Raw genomic sequence first — 18,862 nt, forward strand, 5'->3', positions numbered from 1 at the left:
TTTAGTAGTTAATCCCAGTTGCACTTGGATGGAACCTTAGGCATAAGAAGGTAAGCAACTAGGACAGTGACATCAGAAGGGAAAAGTAAACTCAGATAGTGGCGCTGCCTTAGGAAAAGTCTAGGCGTGGAGATGGGTCGGGGGATGCCAGCCGATCTGAGCAGGTAATGGGCTCAGCAGGTGGGCTCGGAGCTCTGAACTACAGGAGGGGCTGGGTGAGGCCACGGGAGAAGCAGGCACCCGCAACTTCTGTTACTCTGGTAAAAGGATGACCAGAGAGCACAACTTTCCCTCGGTGCTGCCCGGCCCGGCTCAGCTGGCGCTGCTGGCAGGGCTGCTAAGGGTCGGGGCGGGGCGCCGCCCACGCGCGGCTCGGGCCGGAACCCGCTGAGTTGGGTGCGCAGAGCTGGAGGAGGCGGGGAGCGCCCGTGAGCCGAGACCGAGGCCGCGGGCTCCGGGCCGCCGGCGCAGCTCGAGCGCTTTCCGCGGGGTTTGGCTCCTGTCGCTTCCCGTCTCGCCGAACCTGCATCGCCGCCAACAGAGCCGCCGCCGCCGGAGCCGCCGCCGCGAGTGTTCAGAGCCGGGCTGCTGGCAGCCGGGCGCTCCGGGACAACGCGCGGAGCGGGCGGCTCCGGGACGCGGTCGCAGGTGAGGGCCGGCGACTTGGAACCCGGCGGGGTGCGGCCGCCCGAGGGTCTGGTCTCGGCCCGGCCCTGCTTGGCCGCGGCGGCTCGGGCCCCACGCTCGCGCAGGGAGGACGCGCCAAGGGCTGGGCTGGCCGGGCTGCTTCCCGGCGCGGCCTCAGGTGATGCGGAGGCGGTTTAACTTTCACACCTGAGGCTTGCGGGGCGGCGGCGGCCTCAGGGCGCGACCCGGAGGGAGGGTGGAATTACACGGGGTCTGGAAACGTGAGCCGGGCGGCGCCGAGTGCGTGCGGGGGCGTGCGGGGCGGCGGTGGGGCGGCGCGGGACCGGTGTGGGCCGCCCTCCAGGTGGGAGTTGAGGCGCTGTGTCCGGTTTCATCTCAGAGCTTGTGGGGAGGGTCGGCACACACACCCCTCCCACGGCCCGTTCCCTTCTCACAGACCCACTTTCTTTTGTCTGGTCCATTTCGGTATCGGCGTTTCAGCTGCTTTTGTTGCAGCCTCGGGTCCGGAGTATACAGACTTGTTGTCAGGCAGAGGTCATGGGTAAGCTCTGAAATGCAGCGGGGCGGAGGTGGGGAGAGGGTTCATAGGGTGGCGGGGAATTATTATTAGTGCCCTAATTAGCTCTAACGTGTATATCACCGAGTTCTTTTCGAGACAGTACTCAATATTTTTGTAGCATCTAATAGTTTTAACACCTGGGAGAGCATTCATTAGTCAATTTCAAAGGAGCATTGTGTGGACAGGTTACTATTAAGTTACCCATTTTATAGACCAGACAGCTAAGGCACCCATGAGGAAAAGTGATTATTTCAAAAATAAGCAGGCAGCCCTTGTGGGAGCTGTGATTAGAGCTTATCTGACTGAGAGTTGTCCTCAGTCTGGTCAGTCACTCAACCTCAAAGAAAATTTAGCGCTGAGCGCCCCTCTAATAGGCGTATTTTTATTTACTCATTAATTACTAAAACCTTTCTTTAAAAAAATAGAGTTGAGTCCTTTCATATTCCTGGACTAGTACCCCTAAAAGTGATACTTAAAAGACCAGAATCATTCCATTTGTTGAATAGGATCACTGGAATCGTAGTAACGACTAAATTTGTTTGTCTTTTCATCTGTCAAACCATTAATTTCCCATATAAAAATGGTGCCACTGGGAGCCCCAGTATACCTGGTGATTATCATAGCAGTGACCCTAAATGTTTATTTAATGAATAAGTGGAATGGTGGTATGCCTGAGCAGCAAGTTTTCTTTTCTCATACAAAAGAATTGAACATTTAGAAGAATAATCATTTTAATAATTTCAATGAAAATTAACTTGTAATCATGTGCATATTATGTTGTGCTCTTTCTCCAGAGCCATCGACACTTTACCCGTTTCCCTAGGGTTTGCTCTTAAATGATTTTGCCAATATATCTTTTTTTTGCGGTACGCACGCCTCTCACTGTTGTGGCCTCTCCCGTTGCGGAGCACAGGCTCCGGACGCGCAGGCTCAGTGGCCATGGCTCATGGGCCCAGCCGCTCCGCGGCATGTGGGATCTTCCCGGACCGGGGCACGAACCCGTGTCCCCTGCATCGGCAGGCGGGCTCTCAACCACTGCGCCACCAGGGAAGCCCCAATAGATCTTTTATTGCCCCATTTTTCTTCGTCTGTTTCATTTATATATTTGGTTTTTCAAAGTGAAGGTATTTTTTCTTCTAAAATTCAAGGAAAAGAGTCTTTAAAAAAACAAGCTTTTTTCCCCTTGATAAAATAGTCTTAACTAGGCGTTTATGAGTGTATCTGAGGATAGACACTAGCTTCTTTAATAAGTAACTCCTGTACATCAAGCCAGAATTCTTCCAGTCAAGTATGCAATGAATTAATAATCATTTTAATCCCTCTAATATTTTATGACACATCTACCTCATATAATGCCTTTTTATCAAACAGAATAAAGCTAAAAAAAGTTCAGTTAAATTTTGCTAACTACATAGCACACATTTTAGGGCACAGTATGACTAGACTTAATTACTGACTCATGGAATAAACACAGTTCTCTTTCCCTTACACCATCTTCACTCAGCACTCTGGAAAAAAAAGAATGATAATCTGTCCTATCTCTCATAAAGGGATATTTGGAGAATTAATGAAGTAGTGTCTGGAAAATATTTTAAACTCCTTGGAAGAAAGCTGCTTTGTGACTTCGAAGTGTGACTATAGGGTCATGAAACACTACCCCTTCCCCCAAACATGCTGTCAGTTATGTTTTTTTTAGACTGGTCATTTCAGGTAGTTATTTTAGGAGGCTAAATACTTATTCCAAAAGTGCTGCTGCTATTCACAATTATTTTGAATATTTGAAAAATTTAGTTGATTTACAAGCAACATAAAAACATGATTTTAGAATCTCTTTTATAAGTACTTGTCTTTGGTTTATATTTCGTAATAAAAAACTATGTAACTCAGTTTGAACATCTCTTTTATTTGCTAAACTTGGCAGAATGATTTCTGCATGGTTGCAAAACTCAGCTCTACCTTCAAGATTTTACTGCTATTAAGGATATTTAAACAGTTATCATGAAGGCTATGAAGACAGTTCTGAAAGGATGTTTTAAAAATAGTTTTGGGACTTCCCTGGCAGTCCAGTGGTTAAGACTTCGCCTTCCAATGCTGGGGGCACAGGTTCAATCCGTGGTTGAGGAGCTAAGATCCCACATCCCTCGGGGCCAAAAAACCAAAAAACATAAAACAGAAGCAATATTGTAACAAATTCAATAAAGACTTTAAAAATGGTCCACATCAAAAGATCTTTTAAAAAATAGTTTTAATTAATGGCAACATTATTAGAAGTAACCTTCCCAGAGTGACTACTCTGAAATGGGCACTGCTTACTTGTAGGCGTGTATACATTTGTAATACATATATGTATATCTATGTGTACATTTGCATATTGTTAAACATTTTGAAAGTAATAATTTGGATTGCAACCTATCAATTATTTATTTCAAGTAGAATACATTAAGTAAACCACATATAATACTGGAACTATACAACTAAATACACAACTATTAAGTTGTGGCTATATTTCATGTGAAAAATTGAACTTCACATACATGCAAGTGTAAACCTTTATAATAATTTAGAATCAAAATTTAGCTCCACATTATATGTTTTGAGTGTAATATAGCTAGGTCAACATGGCCTCATCAAAATACAAAATTGCTATTTTCAAAAAAATCATTAGCAAGTTGTGTGTGGGAGAGATTTTCTTGATCACACCAATTACTGGATATGTTCATTTTCTTCCTTTCTGGATTGTTTGAAAATTTTGTATCTGTATTATACATATTATATATCATGTAAGTGTCAGAAGTCTGTTATAACTATATTAGCAGTTAAGGAGATATTGGCCTAGTCCTCTAAAGTCATCAAGCAGGAGTTTTATGATAAACGTATGAAATCATTTCTGAGGGATCAGAAGTAGGGAATTTTCCATGCAGTCAATAGCTTGAGAACAGGGGTAGTATTGTGGCTGCAAATATACCCCATTCCATTCCACTGAATAATAAATACATAATAAGGAGCATATGAAAAGAAGGGGTATTATCCTTTTGATATTCAAATGGAAAAAAGTTCCATTACTTAGCAGCCAAGTCTTTCTTTTTAAATGAGAGTAAATGGTAACTTTGAAAGAAATCACCTATTTTGATATGCGGATTATTGAAGTGACAAATAAATTATCAGCTGACAAGCAGAAAATTTCCCCTAGCATGGCCCTTTCTAAGATGAGCAAGTGTGATGGTAAACATTACCTTCTGGTTATATACAGGGGTTTGTCTCCCACGTAATGGTCCATGCCCATCTCATTCCATTGATGAATTGTACCTTGCCTCTGACCCTCACTCTAATCTCTGACCTTACTTCATCTTTAATTGCCACCTTTGGGTGGAAAGTAGTTGGTTCAGAAAGGAAGACAGCAGAGGGAAGGGATGAGAATATCTGTTTCATGTATAACATGAATTTTTTTCTCGTTTTGGAAGGTTAATAGTTCATTTATGAGGTCTCGTCAGAATTCCCTGCATCAGAACAGCTCCAATAAGTAGGCAGTCCCCAATAAAATGGTGACATAAAGATGCCCACATTAAAGTATCTTCTTTTGGCCCTAGTATAAAATAATATGTACAAAAATAATATTATATTAACCAAAGCTAAGTATCTTTGGTACAGTAAACATTAACCACATAATTAACAAGATGTTTTATTGCTTTTCTTGATTTTAGAAAATATTTGAAGAAATGACTTGAATGGTGAGTCTTTTACAAAATGTAGCTGAGGAAACTGGAGCTATTGCGTTTTTTTTTGTCTTGATAAATTTCTCTGTAGCAAGCAGAAATATTAGAGATTATTAATAATAGAACTGCCTTCAAGTTCTGTAATCTCTTTCCCTGATGTGACAGGTGGAAAAACCTTAGAAACAAGAAGTAGGTCATTAGCACAGATTTTAAAAGCAACTTCAAAACATCTTTCATAAAATTGCTGAGATAAGCATGAGGCTTATTCTGATTGAGAATCTCCTGGCCTATTCATAAACTTGGTGAAAAAAATTTTCCGGCGAGCCAGAATTGAAATATGAACACCAATTTAGGCAGCATGGGATGAATAATATAGATATGTTGAGCCCATTATATAATGAGTAAATTGGGGACTGTGTTAAAGTTTATTTAATAGAGTTAGAAATTAAAACTAAGGTATATTTCTAGCCATATTCTGCTTGAATTTTTGGTTTTATTCTTTCCCAAACCATTGGTCTCCTGGAAGATATATAAATTGTATAATTAATATTTGTATAGTTTCACCTCTCTGACTTAGAACTAGCTAAGGCTGTAGAGTCCTAAATAAAGCTTGCTCTGCTCTAGTCTGGCATTATACTTTTTGCTCACCCAACAACCATACCCTTTCCCAATATAGTGTTTTGGCTTATATTATTTTCTTTGCTCAAGATGCCCATTCCTCTCCATTCTACTTGCAATGCTATCAAAATTCTCTCTTACCCTTTAAGACCCAGATGGAATACTACTTTCTTCCCAGAAATCCTTCCCTAACTCCCTAGTTCTTGTTTTTAGTTTACCATATCTTTCTATTTGTTAATTACTCTCTGTTTTTGATAATTTCTTTTATTTTGGCCTTGAATTTGTTTTTTGTTTTTTTTTAAACTAATTTTTGTTGGAGTATAGTTGGTTTACAATGTTGTGTTAGTTTCTTTTATACAGCAAAGTGAATCAGTCACACATACATATATATCCACGCTTTTTAAGATTCTTTTCCCATATAGGTTATTGTAGAGTATTGAGTAGAGTTCCCTGTGCTATACGGTAGGTTCTTATTATATATTTTATGTATAGTAGTGTGTGTATGTCAATCCCAGTCTCTCAATTTATCCCTCCCCCCCCCGTAATCATAAGTTTGTTTCCTACATCTGTGACTCTATTTCTGTTTTGTAAATAAGTTCATTTGTACCATTTCTTTTAGATTCCACATGTAAGCGATATCATATGATATCCATCTGACTTCACTCAGTATGACAATTCTAGGTCCATCCATGTCACTGCAAATGGCATGATTTCGTTTTTTTTTTTGTGGTTAATATTCTATTGTATATATATACCACATCTTCTTTACCATTCATCCTTTGATGGACATTTAGCTTGCTTCCATGTCCTGGCTATTGTAAATAGTGCTACAGTGAACATTGGGGTATATGTATCCTTTCAAATTATGGTTTTCTCTGGATATATGCCCAGGAGTGGGAATGAATTTGTTTTCCACCTAGTTTTTTTCCCTCTAAGGCACAGGTCAAATATTCAGTATATATTTTCTTGAATCATGTATAGCACCTATAACTCTGGATACTAGCTGGACATATTCAACTTGTAAGGTTAGATCTACAAAAGATGTTTTACTTAAGAGAGTAGGGTAGAATATCTTCATGCTTCATAATTGTGTCAGCGTTCTAGTAGAAAATACATAGCAGGCTCAAAATGGAGTAGTTCAGAAGATTACTATTAAAGGTGTTCCTGGGTTAAAATAAACCAACAGTGGATAGTGAAGCATCTCAGGACTAACAGTAGTGGGAACCATTATCATCCCTAGGCCTGAAGGTGTGAGAGAATTGGATCATGACTGAAACCCAGAGAGGGTAGCTATGTGGGGAATGCTGCCTGACTAGACCTCTGGCCTTTCTGTGATTGGGAAGGATGGGGAAATAAATACCCCAGCTTCACTCTCTTCCAGCCCTCTGATTTCCTGGTGGTGCTTCCCACTGGCAAATTCAACTGGAAGGCAGAAGATTAGGGGGCCCTATTTTTGCAGGTCAAAAGTCAGCCTCCTGGGAAACAGAGCAAGATAAGGTGGAAAGTACCTCTGGTGTGGGGGGCGAGGGAGGCAAAGAATATCCAGTGGTATAATCATATCATCTAGAGAGTGTTTTGATTACAGTTACGTAAGCCTTTTTGTGCTGTCGTTATTTCATAAAAGGCATACCTATTTCTTTCTAGTCTAATTCAGTTACTAACATCCAAGAACACTTTATTTTATGTTTGATGCATTTCATAAGAACCACTATCCCTCTTTTGTGGTGTTAGCTGGTGTGGTATCGTTATGCATGTCTTCTCAGTGATTTCATTTTTTCACATTTTGTGTTTTGCTTGTACAGTGCCCAGGTGGGAGACACAGAACTGTCTGCATAGTCATTGGGAAAACTGCCCCTTCACCATTCTAACCACATGATTTGTCTGAATTAGTCAGGATTGCTCATTTTTCTCTTTGTGCCATTTTCATAGATCAGTGGTTTTCAGTCTTGGTGTATGTGATTCTCATTGCAGATACTCTGTTTCAAGCAGGTTTAAGATAAATCTTGAACATATGTTCTTTTAAAAAGCTTTCAGATATTTCAGATGCACAAGTGTGAGAAGCACTAGCACAGGTAATCATTTTGGTCATAGTTCCCCCCTCCCCCTTTAATGTACATGTAACACTCTTCGGTAATTAAGGCTCAAATGGAAAGCTAATGCTGCTTTTTTTTTTTTTTTTTTGCTTCTTCAAAGCAAAAAAGATGTTTTAGATTTTTCACATTGAGAGGTGCTCATGATATAGGATGCAAAATATGTGGTTTCCATATTATTAAAGCAAATAAATTTAAATTTTAAAATATAGATATAAAACCTTTTAAATATACAGTATAGAGAATAATGTAATGAACACCCATGTTTCCACCATGTAACCTTATATTTTATTTTTTTCTGATTTTTTTTTAAGAAAAAATACATTACAGATAAAATTTAAGCCCCCCTTAGATCCCTTTGAAGAGGTTACCATTATCCAAACTTGGTATTTATCATTCCCATTCATGTTTTTATACTTTTGCTATATATACATGTATCAGTAAACAAACTATAACATTGTTGCACATGCTTTAATTTTTTTTTTTTTTTTTTTTTTTGTGGTACGCGGGCCTCTCACTCTTGTGGCCTCACCTGTGTGTCTGGAGCACAGGCTCCGGACGCACAGGTTCAGCGGCCATGGCTCACGGGCCCAGCCACTCCGTGGCATGTGGGATCTTCCTGGACCGGGGCACGAACCCGTGTCCCCTGCATCGGCAGGCGGATTCTCAACCACTGCACCACCAGGGAAGCCCACATGCTTTAATTTTTTGTAGGTATTACTATGCTGTGTGTTTTATTCTTTACCATGTATATTTCTGCAGCCTTTTTTTTCCTTGTTTAACATACTTTGGAATTTTTTCTACATACATGTAGCTTTAGTTTATCAACTTTCATTGCTATATAATATTCCATTGTATCAATGAGCACAAGTTAATTTGTCAGATCTCCTATTGATGAAACGTTGGTTGTTTCTAATTTTTTGCTACTACAAAATGTTGCACATTTTGTACATTTGAACATTCTTTTATGATATAATATTTCCTTAAATACCTACAAACCTAGAAGTAGAACTGCAGACCCACATATACACGTTCTGTCTTAGCAGATCTTGACAAAATGCTTTCTGAAATGCTTGTGTCTAGTTATACTTCCCCATAGTGGTTTATGAGATTTTTGTTGTTGCTTTGTATTATGTTTACACTTGGTCTTGTCAGACTTGTGATGGGCATTTTAAATGGTATCTTGTTTTAATTTTAATTTTCCTAATTTCTGGTGAAGTTGAGCACTTTTCATATGATTGTTGGCCATTTGGGTTTCCTCTTCTGGCAGTAGTGATTTTATATTCTGTGTTAATTTTTCTGTTGGAGATTTATCTTTTTAAAAATTTGCATTGTAGAATCCATTGTAGATATTAACCATTTGCTTATATTTATAAGTTTCTTCTTCCTGTCTGTGGGTTGTCTCTTAATTTTGTTTGTATTTTCTTATACTGAAGTTTTAAAAGATATCAATATTTAAAATTTTTCAGTATTTTGCTCTGTGTTTTGAAACAGTTTTATGACTCAACATATAGTCATAACCTTGGTCTTTCTAAGGTTTGCAGCTCTCTTCCTTACTTTCATAAATTCCTTCTAGATAAAGTAGAGTATAAATAAATAAATGAAGAAATAAACATGCCACACAGTTTATCACTGGAATATACATAAAATTATTAATCCTTAACAATTTGTGTAAAAAAGTTTCCCGGTTCAAAAACAGCATCTAACTAGCAGCTTCCAATGTAGCTTATTCTCATTTTTCTTAAAGCTCCTATGAAAATGTAGAATAAAATGGAAACTCACTGCAAAACCAAAGAGCAAAAAACTCCTAAAACACTAAGGCTGGGGGGAAGTAACCTTAATTAAGAAGCAGATTGTCCTCAATTGAAGGGAATTTCTCTACATCAGCCCCTGCAAATCCCTATCCCACCCTCACCTCTGATATAGACTGCCTGATAAATTCAGGTAGTTCACTTTCTGGGTTCCCAGCAAATTCCAAGAAGCCACTAGGCAGAATGTAAGGTGTTTGTGGTGGGTGCTACAGAGCATCTGGAGACCTGAGACACACAGAACCCTGGTGATAATACATAGCAGCATCACGGGTCAGGCCAGTTCCTCTCCCAGAGAAACAGGCAATAAAAGATAGTGCAAGATGCCCCTTGTGAAGAACAGAGTAGAGAACAGAGGACCAGGTAGTGAAGGCCTGTTAGGGAAACTGGACTGAGTGCTTTGTGTATCAGCAAGCTCTGCCACCGTAGATCTGAGCAGGTGGGCAGAAAAGTGACCATGGGTAATTTCCTCACCTTGTCTGTTTAACACTAAGTCTCGGTAGATCCCCCCATGATTGAAATGTATAGAAAGAAAAAGAAATAAAGCAATCTAAAATGAAACCACTGAAATATTGTGGGACAAAGGAAGATTTATTATTGAAAAGAATTGGAATGTAACATAAATTTCAGACTTGATATATATTAGTCACATGAATATGGTATTTTATATCCCTAGTGCTCAATTTGTGTTCAAGGGTTCTGCAAACAGTGAAATATTTAACGCCCTCATTGTTTTTATCACGTTGATATTTTGAGGTTCCTTATAAGATTTTGTATGAAGGGTAAAGTGCAATGGCTACTTTCTTAAATGTTATTCTCAAAAAATTGAACTTTAGGGCTTCCCTGGTGGCGCAGTGGTTGCGCGTCCGCCTGCCGATGCGGGGGAACCGGGTTCGCGCCCCGGTCCGGGAGGATCCCACATGCCGCGGAGTGGCTGGGCCCGTGAGCCATGGCTGCTGAGCCTGCGCGTCCGGAACCTGTGCTCCGCAACGGGAGAGGCCGCAGCAGAGGGAGGCCCGCATACCACAAAAAAAAAAAAAAAAAAAATTGAACTTTAAAGAAAGAAATTTCTCTAATTAAATCAATTTTGTTAGGGGATCTTACTAATCACCATTAAAAGTTTTGTTGTGAAACTGTGGATATTGGATTTACTGAGAGTCAGAATAGCTGTTCAGAATGTAGGATAGGTAAGTGCCTCAGATGTCTGGAAACATTTAAAGAAGGCAGGCTAAACCCTGCCTATTTCAGGAGCCTCTAAGGACCTCACTGAATGGGAAGACAGAAGAAACAACTGGTGCAGCATGGCTGTTTCAGGATTATAAACCAAATCTTCGTCTTAGCACATCATCTAAGTATCACTGAATTCCATGGAGATCCATGCTGAAGGGCTATTTAGAGTAGCCGTCTGCAGAAACATTTGCTGCCAGACAGTGGTAAACTTATGAGAACAGGAGAATAAATGATAGCAAATTGGGTATATCATGATGTAGATTCTGTAATTCCAAAAAAGTGGGGAGTAAACAAAAGCAAAGCAAATGTTAAAAGTAAAATGCACTAAAATTCATATGGTTAGATAGGAGCGTGTGCAGTTTTTGTGGACTCTTGTTAACTTATTGAGCCCTGATTTATTTTTAGGATGGCTAAAGAAGTGTATTTCTGATGTCACCCAAAAGCTGATCAAAACAATATAGATCTTGAAGCTTAGAGCTAGTTACTGCTTCCATGCCTTACCTTCTGCTTTTCTTACTGTAGTCACCTAAGATGCCAGCAGATAGGGGAGGGCAGCCAATGATGTTTGTTGCCTTCTCTGTTCCAGGAAGTGACTTAATAGAGAGCACTTTCCCCCTTCCCAACTTTGAACTCTCTGTAAGGACTTCAGTCGACGTCACTCCTCTTGTCCTTAGAAATCTCAAGATTCTAGAAATAGGAACTTCCTCCTCATAGAATGATGGAGATAGTTTGGGAAGTTACTTTACTTCTCTAGGCCTCAGTTTCCTCATTTATAAAACGGAGTTAACAATCCCCACTTCACAGGAATGTCCTGATGATTAAAGGAGCTAATGCCATTTAGTAATCACTGTCTTCAAAAATAGTAGTAGTATTTAAAATAATTCCAACCCCTTGAATTCATGTTTTGTATGTAGAGATTTTAGTTTAAAAAATATGGAGAGTATACTACTTTCTGTCCCATTGCTAATTAAAAAGAGAAAAGTATTATTTTCTGATGGATAGCTTCATAAAGAGGATTATAAATAATTTGAACACATCCAGTGACATATAGTCATCAAACCACATAAGATGTCATGAAGCTCAGATCATATTCTAAAATGGAGCTTCTAAAATTCAGTCCCTATAACAGCATTAAAAGGCTGAGACCAGCTTCCTTTGGTGGTGTTTGCCAAATTTACCCTGGTGATGCCAGTAAGTTGTATTCTGACTTTAAGCAGAGTAAGGAAAGAATGCCTTTTTTGAATGCTTAAGAATGTCTTGCTTATGCTTGCTTACTTATTCACTCATTCATTCAACTGATTAATGCCCAACACTGTGCTAGCACTGTTAAAAACTGTTAGGGAGTTTGCAACTCAGCAAGGAAGACAGACATGGAACAAGTAATTAAAAGCATGATGAATGTTCTGAAGGAGAATTGGAAAGGTCATTGGGGGAAAAAGTAGGTCAAGGAAGACCCACTCCCCTTTCTTCTCCAGGGAGAGGCATTTAAGCTGAGACTTGAAGGATATGGCTCTATTCCCTAGAGGCAAGCTTTCCAGGGATCCAGGGGTAGGAGCAGGAGGAGTGAGCCAGTGGAGTGGAGGAGTGGAAAGAAGTCTGGACTGCTGGACTGTAGAGCAGACTGGGGCTGAGGACAGACAGCAGCCTGGTCAGCAGAGCACTAGGAAGCCCCTGAAGGGTGCAGGAAAGTAATGATCTGTTATGTGTTTTCAACAAGGGCTCTGCCTTCAGTGTGGAGGATAAAATGCTTCAGATTTTCAAAAAGTAAAGCCTTGGTGATTAGAACCATAATTTTTGGCCTAGAATTTTTCAGGTCACACAGTTGCTTATTGTTTATAGAGCATATGGGATGAAATATCTTCCTCTTCCCATATTTCTTCCTTGGCCTGTTAGAGAGATTCTGTCCCATTCTACCTTTTTGAAAAAGCTGGCAAGGTATCTTTTGTCCTCAGTCCACTTTAATCCTCCTCTCTCCCTTTGCCCCGTCCCTTCAGAATTCTGATGTTTTCAGAACAAATCCTAAGGAACATGACCATAACTCTGAGTGACATTGCCAAATAACTGGAATTAGAAGTTTTTCTTGCAGTGGTTAACAGAGGGGAGGTTTCTGGTTATGATAACCTGAAAACCTATGCTACAAATACTAGAACCTCTCTAGAAATATTTGATTATATACTACATAAATGCATAGATGAGCTTGTAACAAAGTAAAAGAAAGCCCAGGAGCTAAAAAGAAGAAGAAAGGTGGAGAGAGCTTGGCAACAGACACATGACATAAAAACTACCCTTAGTGTTGGAGTGAGGTTGCTAGGCTCACTAATATAGTTATACAGGAGGCCAAGGCCTTGGGTACACATGAGGCAGGCAGTTGGGAACTGAGACCCCTGAGTAAAGCCAGGACTTGGGAAGGGTAACATTTTCAGTAAAACAGTAGATTAAAAAAAACCAGCATCCATGGACAGAGAGATTATGAGGAAGTCTATATTGGCTTAGTCTCTGAGTAGATGGTAGAGAAAAGTCTCATCTGAAAATTCTGTTTGTTCAGTTTTTTTTAAAAGAAACTTTTTATGAAAAATTTCAAACATACACAAAAATAGGGGAATGGCATAATGAATCATCATGTATCCATCAACCAGCTTTAATAGTTATTATTATTCTTCCATTCTTGTTTCTTTTTTCTGCATTATATATAATTTGTTTCTACATTATATAATTTTGCCTGTAAATACTCAAAATTAGAGTATTTATCTCTAGCCTAAGGACCTTTAAAAAGCATAGCAACAGTTTTATATATTATGTCCAACAAAATTAACAATTCTTTAATATCATCTCATACCTAGTTCATGTATAATTTTCTCTGGTTGTCTCAAAAATATTTTTTTAGAGTTGATTTGTTTGAATCAAGATTCAAACAAGGTCTACACATTGCATTTGTTGGACATCTTAAATCTCTTAAGTTTCTCCTCCCTCTTTTAAAATTAATTTATTTGTTGAAAAAACCAAGTTGTAGAATTAACTACATTCTGTATTTGGCTAGTTGTAGCCTCATGGTGTCATTTCAACATTCCTCTATTCATGTAGTAAATAAAGTCGTTCTTAGATTTAGAGGTTTGATTCAGTTCAGGTTATTATTATTATTTTAAGAATACTTTAGAGATGGTGCTCAGTATTTTCAGCTGCATTACATCAGGAGGCACAAGATGTTTGGTTGTTGTTGTAACGTGAATTGTATCCCCCCAAATTCATGTACTGAAGAGCTAATTCCCAGTAGGTACCTCAGGCTGTGACTGTATTTGGAGATAAGGCCTTTAAAGGGTGATTATGTTGGAATGAGGCTGTTTGGGTGGACTCAATCCAATCTGACTGGTGTCTTTATAAGTAGAGGAAATTTGGACTTGCAAAGAGACACCAGGGTATGTGCCTACAGAAGAAGGGTCATGTGAGGACACATGAGAAGGCAGCCATCTAACATCCAAGGAGAGAGGCTCAGAAGAAACCAACCCTGATGGCCCCTTGATCTTAGACTTCTAGTCTCCAGAACTGTGGAAAAAAAAAAAAGTCTGTTGTTAAAGCCATCCAGTCGGTTGTATTTTGTTATGGTAACCCTAGCAAACCAGTACAGTTGTCTTGTTTTCGAGTGATGTTAAGATTGATCTTTGAGTTCAGGTGGTAACAAACTTACACATACATTATAAAATGCTCCATCATCCTTTTTTCCAAATGTTTTTAGTATCCATTGATTTCTTTCCCCTAAATCCATCATTTCATTAGGGGTTATAAATGGTGATTATATTAATCATCCTACATTTATTAGCATGATACCTTTAAACTGAAGAATTTTTCTTCACCAACTATTTGTTCACCCAGAAATAGTCTGTAGATTCTTTTCCTATATTTATTCATTTTCAATTCTGACATCCTCCAAATCACCTGAGAATCCTTAACCTCAGATTTTAGTACTTGGATTTATATTGAATACTAACAGGGTGAGCCAAGGAGCCCCAAACTGAGAAGCTTACCTAAAAGCTATTCCTGTGCTGGTGATGTTCCTCAAGCACCTGGCAGATACAGTGTGAAACTGTTCTTCCTGGAGGGGCAGGTCCTCAAACAAGGTCCCGTAGTTGTCTCATGGTAAAGATGAATTCATATTCCAGAATTACAAAACTCAGGGGGAAATGAGTGAAAGTTAATAGACATAACTGAGAGGAAATTTAGATCCCCAGAAAATTTATGTGAGCCCAGGGCTCAGGATTTTGTTCTCTTCTCTATCCATACTTACAACCTTATAGATCTCATCCATTTTCATGGCTTTAGAGAACCTGCCCACATTTAAAGCTCCTGCTCAGACACTCTTCAGAACTCCAGATTCTTGAATCCAGCTTACACTTAACAGTTCTTTGTGAAAGTTGAATAGACATCTCAAAACTTAATACATCCAAAACTGAACTCCTGATCTGCCCTTTCTGTTCCACCTGCATCTGTCCCCATATCAGTCGATGGCAGTTCCATCCTTACAGTTGCTCATGCCGAAAGATTTGGAGCCATCCTTGATTCCTCTTTCTCTTAGAACCCATATTCAGTCTGTCTGGAAATCCTGTTTGTTCTACCTTCAGTGTATATCCAGAATTTGACCATTATTTACCACTACCACTGCTATCACCCCAATCTGGGCCTTATCTTTTGGCTGGATTACTGTAGCAACAGTTTTCCATTATAATGGAGTTTATCTAGTAGGAGAGTTAAATTGATAGTTTCATAACCACATTTCCGCTTTATACTCAGAGAATCTTATTTAAACTAAATCTACTAAGCCATTTAAAAAGTGCTCCTTTACTATACATAAAATAGATAAACAACAAGGTCCTACTGTATTCCACAGGGAACTATATTCACTATCCTGTAATAAACCATAATGGAAATGAAAAAAATACCAGAAACTCAGTGGCTTAAAAAAAAGTGCTACTTTATCCAATTTTTCTTTTCTAACCTTAAGTAATTATGAGTAAGTAAGAGTTTCGTAGTGCAGGGGCAGAATCTTTTGGAAGCACCTTGTATATTAGGAGAAGCTATTGATTCATCTAGAATCATATGAAAATGTTAATTATATTTTAGTCTCTAAATTGGACTTTTTCCCCATGTAATGCAGTATAATGAAATTAGTCATAGAATTGGCTTATAGGTGAATTTATGTGAAATGAAGAATGTGGTTTATATGTGATCTGTTAGAATTTCCTTTCAGTGCCCAGAGTGAGAAAATTAGTTGCCTCTAATTCAAATCAACAACATATATAGGCATGTAAAAAGCATCATGTGGTATTATAAAGGACTATGAAGATTTGAAATATTGCTTATGCCCTTTCTTTGGGTACTTACAAGTTAGAGGAAGAAACAAACGTACACATTAGTATAATACCTGGTGGTGTAGTGACATGAGTACTAGACAGAGGCTTAGGTAACAGATGAACTATTCAAAGATAAAGGCTGTTCAGGAAAGACAGAAGCAAACAATGAAAGTGCCAAGAGCTTTAAACCCTTTTGTGCGGAAGATGATGGGATAAATAAGTAAAATAAACAAGCCCAAGTTTCTTAGCTTCCAGGTCAGTGCTTTATCTGCTAGGAGATACCTACTACTTTTTTGTCTCCATTATCTAGCAATCTTTTGCAGTAACCTAGTATAGCTGCCTCTGTATCCAGCAAAAAGCAACTCTGTGTAACTACACCTTTGCCCAGAAGAAAAAAGGGTTTTGAAGCCAGTGTGCTTATTTTTGTTACCAATTTCTCATTTGAATCCTTTTTTGATTATTGATACTTGACCCATCAAAAAGAATATAGCCATCCAATAAAAGCATGGTGAGTTCCACAACTTATTATCAGCTTTCAGTTAAGACCATGCTTCATATCATATTAATATATTTTACCTAAAGTAAATATGTTTTAGCTCTTATTTTCCATTCTAAGAAATCAGCCTGAGAAGCACCTGGGGAAACAAGGCTGCATTTGACCTCAGGATCAATTCTTTAATTAGATACTTTCCTCTGAGAACCCTGACAATTTTGCCTACTCTCTCTCTCTCTCTCTCTCTCTCTCTCTCCCTCTCCCAACTGGCTTAGAACCCCTCTTACCCTCTCATATGTGTTCACAGTACATGTTTTATTTTTATTTTATTTTTGTATGTGTTCCCTGACAAAACAGTAGGTTCTCAGCAAATATTCACTGAATGAGTGAATATTTGTAGCCTCAAAACACAACTTCAAACTAATTTTAAAAAATCACCTGGTTTTATTTTCTTCTTGCTGCTGCCTCTTCTTGGTCCAATCAGAAATATTTTTGGCAGTTTAAAAAAAAATATGTTCAGATGTATCCTAGTCTTCTCAGAAATCTCCAAATATGACTATACCTGTTGCTCGGAACAAAACTTTGTAGACTCATCATATGGTGATTTCTAAGATTTACATATGAGAACAAATAGACACACACCATTTTGAAAGTATATTTTAGCTTTCCTCATAACTCTATTAATTCTGTATGTAATTTCTACCTTATCATATATTTTCTTCCTAAGGAAGTAACATGTGAGAAATAAGTGAATATTTGGGTGCTACATACTATTACTTTCATCCATTTTTAGAATGCATTCCTTCTTTTACCAGAGTGGTAGCAGTTTAAATGAGCAAAATTAATCAAAATACAGAATTTACAAAGTATCTACATTTCTTCAATGATATTTTTACAATTCTTAAAGGTGTCCCTTGGATTCAAAGACTGCAGTGAGCATTCAAGACTGAGTGTCTGAGGTATGTTTGTAAGAAAGAAGAGGGGAAAGGAGAAATTTTAAAGAATAAAGAGATGGTATTCAACTTCAAGTGTAGTGTGTAGTTTAAGAAGCTATGTGAGAGTGTAAAAGAACTTGGTAGCTACTACAGCATCAAATTTATATTACCTTTTCTCCTTAAGGTGGAATATGCATTGTATTATGCCTAACAGTTCAGTAAGACCAGGGGAGGTAGAAAGGAAGAAAAGGGAGGGTGGGTAGAGGTGACCAGACGGTGATAAGGTAGTTTGAACTACTGAATAATTCTTTGTCAACAAAAGTTGGGTGCTTTCCAAGAAAAATGTTTCTTGATGTGAACACTAAAGTGTATGCAGAACCATTTAAAGGGTTAAAGTTGTTGAAGTTGACTTTATCATGTTCAACCCTGAAGTATGTAACACCAACAGTTGTTGGAGAAAATTGAGGTGTCTCTCTGTAATTTGTGATTTAGACAGTTGTAGAGTTAATAAATTGGAGGCTTCAATTGCCATTTTAGTCACTGAAGCTACCAAGTCTAGAATTATAGAATTGACAGTTTAGAAATCACCTGATCCAGTCTCCTATTTGTACCTGTAAAGTATCTGATACCCTTGACAAAGATTGAAAGCTAATGTAAGAGGGATCCTGAATTACAAGCCAGCTTTCACTAAATAATACATGTTCTAAAAATATCTATTGAACCACGTAAGGCATATAAATTCCACAGGACTTGAGTTATATCTGTAAAACCCTGTTTTAATTTCTGCCTAATGTAAGATTAATTTTCGGGTCCTGATGTGTTCTTAAACAGTTTACAAGCAAGTGTAGTGACTGCTGCTTTGAAAACTCAGTTATTTATATTTTTGCAATTTTTCACAGACCATTGATTGCAGTGTTATTAATGCTTATTTTCTGTATCTGCTTGGAGTTGAGCACATTTTATTCCAGTTCTTCTGTGTTCACAACACACATCAAGAAGATTCAACGTCAGCAGGGGCAGCTGACATGGTATCAGTTTTACAAAATAACCAATATCTGTGCAGCTTATTCCCAACAGAGTTATTACATATGATGTTCTGTTTATGTGAACAGTCATTGGTTTCAAAGCCCACTTCTGCAAAACATTTATGGATGACTTCTGAGGTTACTGTGTCCTACATAACAATGAGATTTCTTTTACACTGAGAACATTTCTTTATATTACAAAAGAAATACTGCTTCTTATTTCATGGAGACATAATCTACCAAGCACTTCCAGTTTACAACCTTTAGGTGACAAATTGTGCCTCAGTCTCATGGCTACAAATGCAACGTGGTGTTTTTAAGCAAAGAAAAGTATATACACATTTTTTTTTTTTTTTTTTTTTTTTTTTTTTTTTTTTTGCGGTCCGCGGGCCTCTCACTGT

General features: G+C 38.5%; 1 protein-coding gene across 9 annotated transcripts in view; it reads left to right on the plus strand.

The window, feature by feature from the left end:
- Positions 1-525: 525 nt before the first annotated feature.
- Positions 526-18,862, plus strand: part of RNF180 (ring finger protein 180) — a 302,861-nt gene continuing 284,524 nt past the window's right edge. For 3 of the 9 annotated variants that reach the window (XR_008618065.1, XR_008618064.1, XM_055086585.1), the window contains exon 1: positions 526-648. The gene's annotated coding sequence lies outside the window, so the exon portion shown is untranslated. Of the gene's footprint in view, positions 649-1,128; positions 1,190-17,442; positions 17,461-18,862 lie in introns of those variants that run through there. The other 6 variants (XR_008618062.1, XR_008618063.1, XM_055086584.1 and 3 more) reach the window with 4 other exon arrangements.

The sequence above is a fragment of the Physeter macrocephalus genome, chromosome 8 (assembly GCF_002837175.3).
Source record: "Physeter macrocephalus isolate SW-GA chromosome 8, ASM283717v5, whole genome shotgun sequence".
Lineage (NCBI taxonomy): Eukaryota > Metazoa > Chordata > Mammalia > Artiodactyla > Physeteridae > Physeter > Physeter macrocephalus.